This window comes from Pteronotus mesoamericanus, unplaced genomic scaffold (genome assembly GCF_021234165.1).
Source record: "Pteronotus mesoamericanus isolate MK-2021 breed Mesoamerican mustached bat unplaced genomic scaffold, CSHL_Meso_final contig_20, whole genome shotgun sequence".
NCBI classification, from domain to species: domain Eukaryota; kingdom Metazoa; phylum Chordata; class Mammalia; order Chiroptera; family Mormoopidae; genus Pteronotus; species Pteronotus mesoamericanus.
Genome location: NW_026555085.1, coordinates 19,885,154 through 19,893,770, shown reverse-complemented (window position 1 = coordinate 19,893,770; position 8,617 = coordinate 19,885,154). Strand labels below are relative to the sequence as shown.

At 34.2% G+C, this 8,617-nt stretch overlaps 1 pseudogene; it reads right to left on the bottom strand.

The window, feature by feature from the left end:
- Positions 1–7,936: 7,936 nt before the first annotated feature.
- On the bottom strand, positions 7,937–8,040 carry LOC129068091 (uncharacterized; annotated as a pseudogene).
- Positions 8,041–8,617: the final 577 nt, after the last annotated feature.

Sequence of the window (8,617 nt, the reverse complement as noted above, 5' to 3'; positions counted from 1 at the left end):
AGAAAACAGAATTGTGTTTAGCTGTGTCATGCCTGATGGCTGTGCAGGGATGCATATCCGCAGAATAAATGGAGACATTTTTTGAAAGCTTGGACCATCAGGACATTTATCTACATGCTGTCCTATCTCAGAGATAATAAAGATCTTAAATCTGATACACTGCCTTGCAATAGCATTAGAAATATAGATGCTTCATTCTGGGTGCAAATATATGGACAGTTACTGGCTTGTATGTAGTTTTTGTGAGTGGTGTCTATGTATACAGAATATCTTAATTAGATCCTTAAAAGCATGATTAACTTAAAAATTTAAAGAAGCACTCTACACATTAAGATAAAAATAGAACAAATTAAAACTTGAGCCAATAAAGAATATTGAATATGACACTATGACTTAGAATATACACTAAAATTTATCCATATTCCACTTAAATTTAAATAAAAACTAAATCCTGCTTCATGTTAAAATATATTTAATCTGCATTTTTAAAAAAATTGTACTTATTTATTTTTAGAGCGGTTAAGGGAGGGAGAAAGAGAGGAAGAGAAACATTAATGTCTGGTTGCCTCTTGAACGACCCCTACTGGGGACCTGGCCTGCAACCCAGGCATGTGCCCTGAGTGGGAATCGAACCAGAGACCCTTTGATTCACAGAGACCCTTTGATGCACAATCCACTGAGCCACACCAAGCAGGGCTTAATCTGCATTTTTAATTTGCTCATTTTATGTGCGTAAAACCATTTTTGAAATGGCAGCTTGCCAGGGATATATTTGTATTTGGACCACCTGTCCTGATTTGCCAGAGATGGGAGAGTTTCCTGGAATTTGGAACTGTCAGTGTACCACCAAGGAAATGCCAGAAATTCCAGTTAAACCAGGAACATTATTCACCTTAACATATTACTATTATAAATAATATAAAATAGTAATTCTTCATACTCTAATAAATTATTAGTATTGTAGATTTTATTTTTGGACATCTTGAGCTAAATGAACTTTGAGCTGTATCTGGATGGGATCTCCTTGGCTTGGTCAAGCTTGGCAGACAGAGTTCACACTTCCAAAACATGTAAGGGCACAACCCAAGCATTACCAACGATACCTGAAAAAAAAAATGGCATTCTTAATCGCTCTGTTCCTTGACTTTTGGTTAAGCTTTAAAAACATCCTTCCTGATACAGCACAGTCAATGTAAAGGAACTTGAATTTTGCTTTCTAGGTACTTAGGGATGTGGCAGAAGAACGCAACTGATACTGCATAAACAAATGTCTCTCATTAAACATAGATCCCAGCTTTGGTGCATTTCTGCATTTAAGAGCTAAAAATGTAAATCAAGTGTTGGGCTAAACAGTATTCATTTCCCAAAAGCTATATATCATTTCTCACTTAGTAGAGATGTGGCTTCTGAGATAGAAGGTGTTATATTTAGAACTCAAAAATAATGTCATGCTCCCTTGTGCACAAGAAAAGAATTTATATAATGTAGAAATTTGTAATATAGTAACTTGAATTATTGTATTCCCACAGTCCTGGATTGCTTAATTAAATATACTTGATTTCTCAATTGTTCTTCCTTTTTAGTATTTTTTGCATATTAGTTAATTAAAATAGAGTAGAAATGGGTACAAATTATACTGGGTGGGACAAAAATAGGTTTATAGTTGTGAGTACAGAAAACACAGAGTTTATTATTTTATTATTTATTAATTATTGTATTATTTTTCCATAAGAACAACTGTGAACCTACTTTTGTCCACACCTGCCTAGGTAAGGAGCAGAAAGCAGAGCTAACTCAAAGCAAAATTGTGTAATTATTAACGTGAGGGTTTGGAGCTTGCCCTGACATTTGTCCTATTTCATTTCTTCCAATTTCAGTCTCCAAATTTTTGGTGCTGCAACCAGCTCATCCTGAAAGTATTTTGATCTCTGGACGTGTCCTTTCTATAGCCTTCACATCAGATTCAGCTACCCAGTGATCCATGTCTTCCAGAATTTCTAGATAGTTTCATAGAATAATTCATGCTACTGTTATAATGTTTAAAAAGTCATACCTTCTAGAGGATATTTTCATTGTAACAGATTTCTCAAATCATAGCTTAGAAGAATAGATCTAAACATGGACTTCCAATTACTGCAGAAGTCTATTTTGGAGAAGAACCTTCAATAATATATTGGTGTCCTATTGCTAATATTACCAAAAACTTTGTGTTTTAAGACAACACAGATTTATTCTCTTGAAGTTTTGGAGGTCACATATTTGAAATCCCTTTCATTGAGCTAAAATCAAAAAGTAGTCAAGTCTGGCCCTGCGTGGGTTGCTCACTTGGTTGGAGCATCATTCCATGCACCAAAAGGTTGACAGTTTGATCCCATTCAGGGCACATACGTAGGTTGTAGCTTCAATCCCCAGTTGTGATATGTGTGGGAAGTAACAGATCTATGTTCTTCTCATTCCATGTTTCTCTCTCTCTCTCTCTCTCTCTCTCTCTTTCTGCCATGTCTTTCCATATCTTGTTTCTACTCTCTTTAAAATCGAATAAACATATCCTTAGGTGAAGATTTTTTAAAAGGTAGTCCAGGCTGGTTCCTTCTAGAAGTTTTAGGGTAAAATCTGTTTCCTTGCCTCTTTCAGCTTCTAGTGGCTGCTTGTGTTCCTTGGCTGTGGCCCCTCTTCCACCTTGGGAGCGTATCTCCAGTGTTCACTTCAAATTCTTCATTCACGTCTCATACTATTTTTCTAATCTGCCACTCTAAGGACACCTGCGGTTACATTTAGGGGCCACCTGAACAATCCTGGGTAGTCTCCTCATTTACAGGTCCTTAACTGAATCACATCTGCAGGTCCATTTTGCTATGGAAGGTAACATTCACAGGTTCCGGGGGTTAGGATGAGGATAGTTTTTGTGTGCCCGCTATTCAGCCCACCACAAATAATACATGCTCTGGCTGTTTATAAGTGAAATTGGCTCTGAGGAGAATGGAAAGCGATAGCAAGGACAAACCCTACCCCTGCATGCAGCTGAGTGTAAAATTTGGGAATTAAAGATGAAGTTGTCCTTGATGATATCGACCATTGTCCTTCATGGTCCCTGTTGCGGGAACAGAGAGGTCCTAGAGTGAAGCCCATCTGTCCCTCCACTGTTAGGCCTCCTCTCAGTGCTGCCGGGATGGAGGTGGAGGGACTTAAGGAAATGTACCATAGACACAAGGGTGAAAGTCATGGAGCCAATGGGATTGCAAAGCAAAAGTGGTACATTTGAAAACTCAAGAAATACAAGAGAGAATATTTGTTTTTTTCTTTATAAATACAATCCTTCCTACCTTTCCTTCCATGACTCGTGTCCTATACATTCTCTGGGGGCCCAGGCAAGGTCTACCTGTGATCTCTCAGGTTCCAGTGAGCTTTCCCTTGCTTAAGATTGTCTATGTTGCCTTCATTACAATACAAGGCCATGTGTTGGTGATAAGTGGCTGCTGACATTTTAGAGAATATGTCTGTTTCCTCAATCATGTTATACAAATAGTGACAGCAGGAACCATGTCTCCTGTGTCACTGAGTTCTCCATAACCCTCCTAACACAGGGACTCAGCAACAGAGTGGATGTGAATGTTCAGTGAATGAGAATGGAAAAAAAAATGTTTTCTAAAATCAGACTTAAGGTAAGTTCTGTGCTTTTAACATATTTATAATTAAATATTTATAAATATTTGTGATTATCCTAGGAAATGAGTAGGTGGTCAGTGAATATTTGTTGACTGATTGCTACTTTAAGTCCTGTAGAAGGAAAATAATTGTGGGTGCGCTCTAATGGCATTATCTAGCATTATATTTATTATTCCTGAATAGTCTGTGCCAAAATAAGTGTAAAACAAGTTTAGAAATGAGCTTACAATAATATTTTTCTTCTTTATTCTGCTCCTAAAAAATACAAATGAAAAACAAGTACTTTATACTATTTTAAAACCTAAGGCTTATGTAATCACATGATGCTTTATAAACCATTGGTAAAGACATATGGCTTAAAGTCAATAAAGTATTTCATTATCACATCTCTTTTAAAATTTTAATTTAATGCTACCTTGAAGCTCTGGTCACTAGATAAAAACATTATTAATATATAAAACAAAGAATAATTAAAAGCCTCTTAAAAATTTAGGAAAAAATGACCATGCCTAATCCTCCCCAAAACTGGTAAACAATACTTACAATAGAAAAATATAAACAAAAATGAACACATAAAATTTTTTTCAATGTAATCAAATCAGACATTCCTCAGAGAGCTGCAGGTTGGGTTCCAAGTTCCAGATCATCACAATAAAGTGAGTATCCAATAAAGCGAGTCATAATCTTTTTGCTGGTGGAGGGTGTTACCTTCAATATGTAAAAAAGTCAGCATCTGTGAAGCTTAATACAGCAAAGTGCAAAAAAACAAGATATTCCTATAATATAAATTAAATCAACAAGGTGATACCAGGTTTCACTTATCTAATTGACAAATGTTTAAAGAAATTATAATACTTTGTATATGGGAGTAGTCTTTATATTACCCCAAATATAGCATAACAAGCATTTACATACATTATTGGTGTGGCTGTCTGTTGGTATGAACTTTATAGAGGGCAATTTTAAATGTATATATATTTAAGTGACTCAAAAATAAAAAATTCTAATTTATTGAAAAGTACAGGGAACAAATACATATTGCACTCATATGGCAAAAGAAAAACAAATCCCCAAAACTATTGACAAAAGAGAAATCATTAAATCAAGCCTGGGACATCCATATAATTAAAGGTTTTGATTCATTAAAAAATTATGTTTTTAAATGATAATTGCATAAGAAATCTTTATTTTAAATAAGTTAAACATATAGGATGCAAATAGACTGTTATCTCACATAAATCTGTGTGGGGATATTTGTGCCCATATTTATGTATATTTGTGTATGTGTTAACAGTGTTATCTGTGAAAGATGGTTTTATTTTTATTTTTCATTGCCTCCTTTGTTTTTATTTTATTCAGACTTACAATATTTAACATGTTACCTTTAATCAAATAAAAATATAGTAAGTTCTACTTAAAAGAGGATGAGACACCCGAACCTCTGCACAGATAAACAGACCTCCCCAGTGCCCACCTTGGAAATGCCCACCTTTGCAAATTCACTTTAAACTGACATGCTTCCCTCTTGCCCCAGTGTAGGAGAGTCAGTGGAAGAGAACTGAGGTTAATCCACAGCCTGAAGAAGTTATGGAGAACATGCCAACCACGACAAGGTCATGGAACCCCACACCCCTTGGCAAGCCTGTTATTTCCTCTTTGATTCTCCTTTAAACATCATCACCCTTGTCCAAAATTTGAATGCATGCATGTGCTAACCACAATACGAGGATTTTTCCCACTGGACCCAGCCGAGGAAACATTATTCTTACTACTCTTCTCCTTACAGTAGCCTGGCTAAGAAGGGATGGATGGAGGAAGGCATGCGTTAATGTGCAGCAGGCAGGATGGAAGTGGTAATAAACACAAGCATTGACTAGACTCAATATTAGTGATGGTGCCAGGGAGCCGTCCTGGCTTTGGGCTGCCTGAAGGCAGTGGTGATCCCCTGCTTGTCCTATCTGTCAGTCTATTTGATCTCCAAATGAATTGCTTTTGATAACAGCTATATAAATGCAGAACTGATCCACTGAGCCTTCTTAAATGAGACTCCTCGCTTTCATCTCCCAGTCATTTCAAAAAGCAGATAGACTTGTTAGAGGTTTTAATGCGATGATTTATGTTTTATTTTGCTGGGTTTGAGGCAGCATTTATTTAGTGCTAAATTCTTCCCAAGCCTCTGTGTGAGGGGAGAAATGTTTGCACACACAACATTTAGGGTTTCTTTTTAAAATAAAAATAAATAAATAAATAAATAAATAAATAAATAAATAAATAATTCAACAGTGCATGTTATGATGTTTAGGAAAGACAAACTTTATTTTAAAGAAGGAGGGAGGGAACAGAAAGGGTGGCCATACAAAACATTTTTATTATCACACTCTTAACAAAGTTATAGGATTCCAGAAAGGAATGATATCATTTCTCAAAATCTATAAAACAAATCATTAAGGTTCTCCCACCCAAAGGAAAGATATTGCAATTTCAGTTAAAACAATGGAAGACAAGTTTTCTTATGGTTTTTCTTATGTTTGCATTATCTATAAGAGAATGATTTGTGAAAGCCTAATTATTTTTGTCTCTCCTACATTTCTCTGCTTATACTTCAGTTTGTAATCTGTTTTCACTTTCACCCCTTTTCCATTGCATGAATGAAGCAAACTCTCTTATTAAGGCAAGTAGAGCATCATTTATAATACACAAAACCTTTTGTAAGAAGAGTTTCTCGCTTGGTACTTGTATGCAATAAGGAAGCTATTGAAGAGGATGTATTTAGTGGAGAAAACACAACTTATTGCAACCAGAAAAAGAAATAAAACTAGATTTTCCTTTCATTAAAGGATCTCTCACTTCATAAAATAATTGTTGTAAGAAGCACAATGTAAATTGCACGTTTGTGTAAATCAAACTATCTACCATATTTTGCCATGTATAATGCACATCCACATTTTTTGCCCAATCTGTCAGGAGAAAAAATCTTTTGTTTTAACTTTTTAATTCAATTCTTACTTATTTATATTTAGATACTTGTTTTTTGTATAGAGGAATTTTAGCATTTATTTTTGAATATATGGATATCACTTTCGCTTTCTAGAGTTACACTCTTAATACATAAGCATAAATAAAAGAATTAAAAATATTTATATAGATTCAAAATTAGTACTACCCATGCCTAATGCACATCCTTATTTTTCCCTCAAAAATTTGGGCAAAGAAATGCGCATTATACACAGCAAAATATAATAAGTCAATTGTGACAACTTTTATTTTAAATTATGGTTTTCAATTGAAAAAAATATGATTTTTTAATATAACACATGATCAGCCTAAATCTGAATTTTTCATTGATGACATTGGATTAAAAAGAGATCATTCTCTCATGAAACAACATAGCAATTTATTCTAATCACTGTACAGCAAGGCAACCTGCAATTATACATTCTTAAAGGTTTTATATATTAGAGCAGGGAAAAGAAAACCACTTGATATGAAATACTTGACCTCTCAAAATGGTGAAATTCTTTTTTTTACATGTGTGAGGACTTATAACTCTAAAGTGTTAAAACTGACTGGAAATGGAGTAAGAAGATTTTTTTTCTGTGAGGTAGGAAAACATTTATATCCTATATAGTGCTTTGAGTCGATAATTTCCTATTGAATCACAAGAAAAGATAAAATATTTTTTAAATGCTTGAACATTTGGTTAAATTAGCCTATATTGTAGTCCCAGCATTTAATGCAACAGGTTACAGCCATTACTGATGATTACATTGCCACTGTGAATTTTTTTTCTTTTTCTAAGTGTTTATATAAATACTGGAAAACTTATCAAGTTTTTTTAAACAAAATATGTAAGTTAAAAGGAAACTGACAAGCTCATAGTTTCCTTGGGATAATGCTTTATATTATTAATTGTAAAAATAATAATTATAGCTTGTAGTGCTAAAAATGTTTTTCAATGAGGAAAATAAAGTAATGAAGTAGTTTGATTTTAAATTTTCATATGAGCAAGATAATAGAATTAACTAAATGCCATATACCTTAGAACAAAATTACGATGATAATGTTGGCTGATATTCACATTGCTACCTTTTCAAAGGACACTGAGTAGTTTATAGTTTCTTTTAAGTACAGGCATTTTGATTGAACATAGAGTGCCATATAAATAGCCGCAGGAGATTAAGTTCTTAAAAAGCGCAGTACCATTTTATATTCTATAAAGAGGAATAATTTTAATAATGAGTTTTAAAAGTTTTATAAATCACAATTTCAAAATTAATCCATTGTGAAAATCAAACCCATTTAATAGAGCACCTATTATTAAACTGATAAAAAAAGATACTATACTTGACCTTAGTCAAAAGGCCAAGAAGCGATGAAGAGTGACTATTATTAATCCTAAATTACACGATGTGAGATTTTTATTGCAAACAATAGATGATAGATAGATGACAGATGATAAATAGATAGATATAGATGATAGATAGATAGATAGATAGATAGATAGATAGATAGATAGATAGATAGATATGGGCTGGAGAAAACCTTTCCCCGCAACTAGATAAAAATTTGGCAGACCACGGGATCTTTCTGTCTTTTCACAGTATTAAGTAGTTCTGTGTTCCTTGTATGATACAAAAACATATTTATTCAAAATAATAAAAGTGTGCCATTCAAAACACAAGTCAACACTTTGACTATTGAAAATAAGAGTCTTCCCCACTTCCAGCGAGCTTGCATTGGTGGACAGTATGCCTTAAGTGGTTGGCTTCTGATTTCTTGCTTTTCTCAATCCTTATTCCTCCTAAGAGGGGCTGGGGCCAAAGTGAAACTTTAAAGGAAGACAGGAAAGTATCTATCAACCAAGTGACAGCTTCTACTACTATTGGAATTTGACATTAACCCTCCCTTGGCCACTTTCCTTGAGAAGATTTTAAAGCTGATTTTTTTTTGT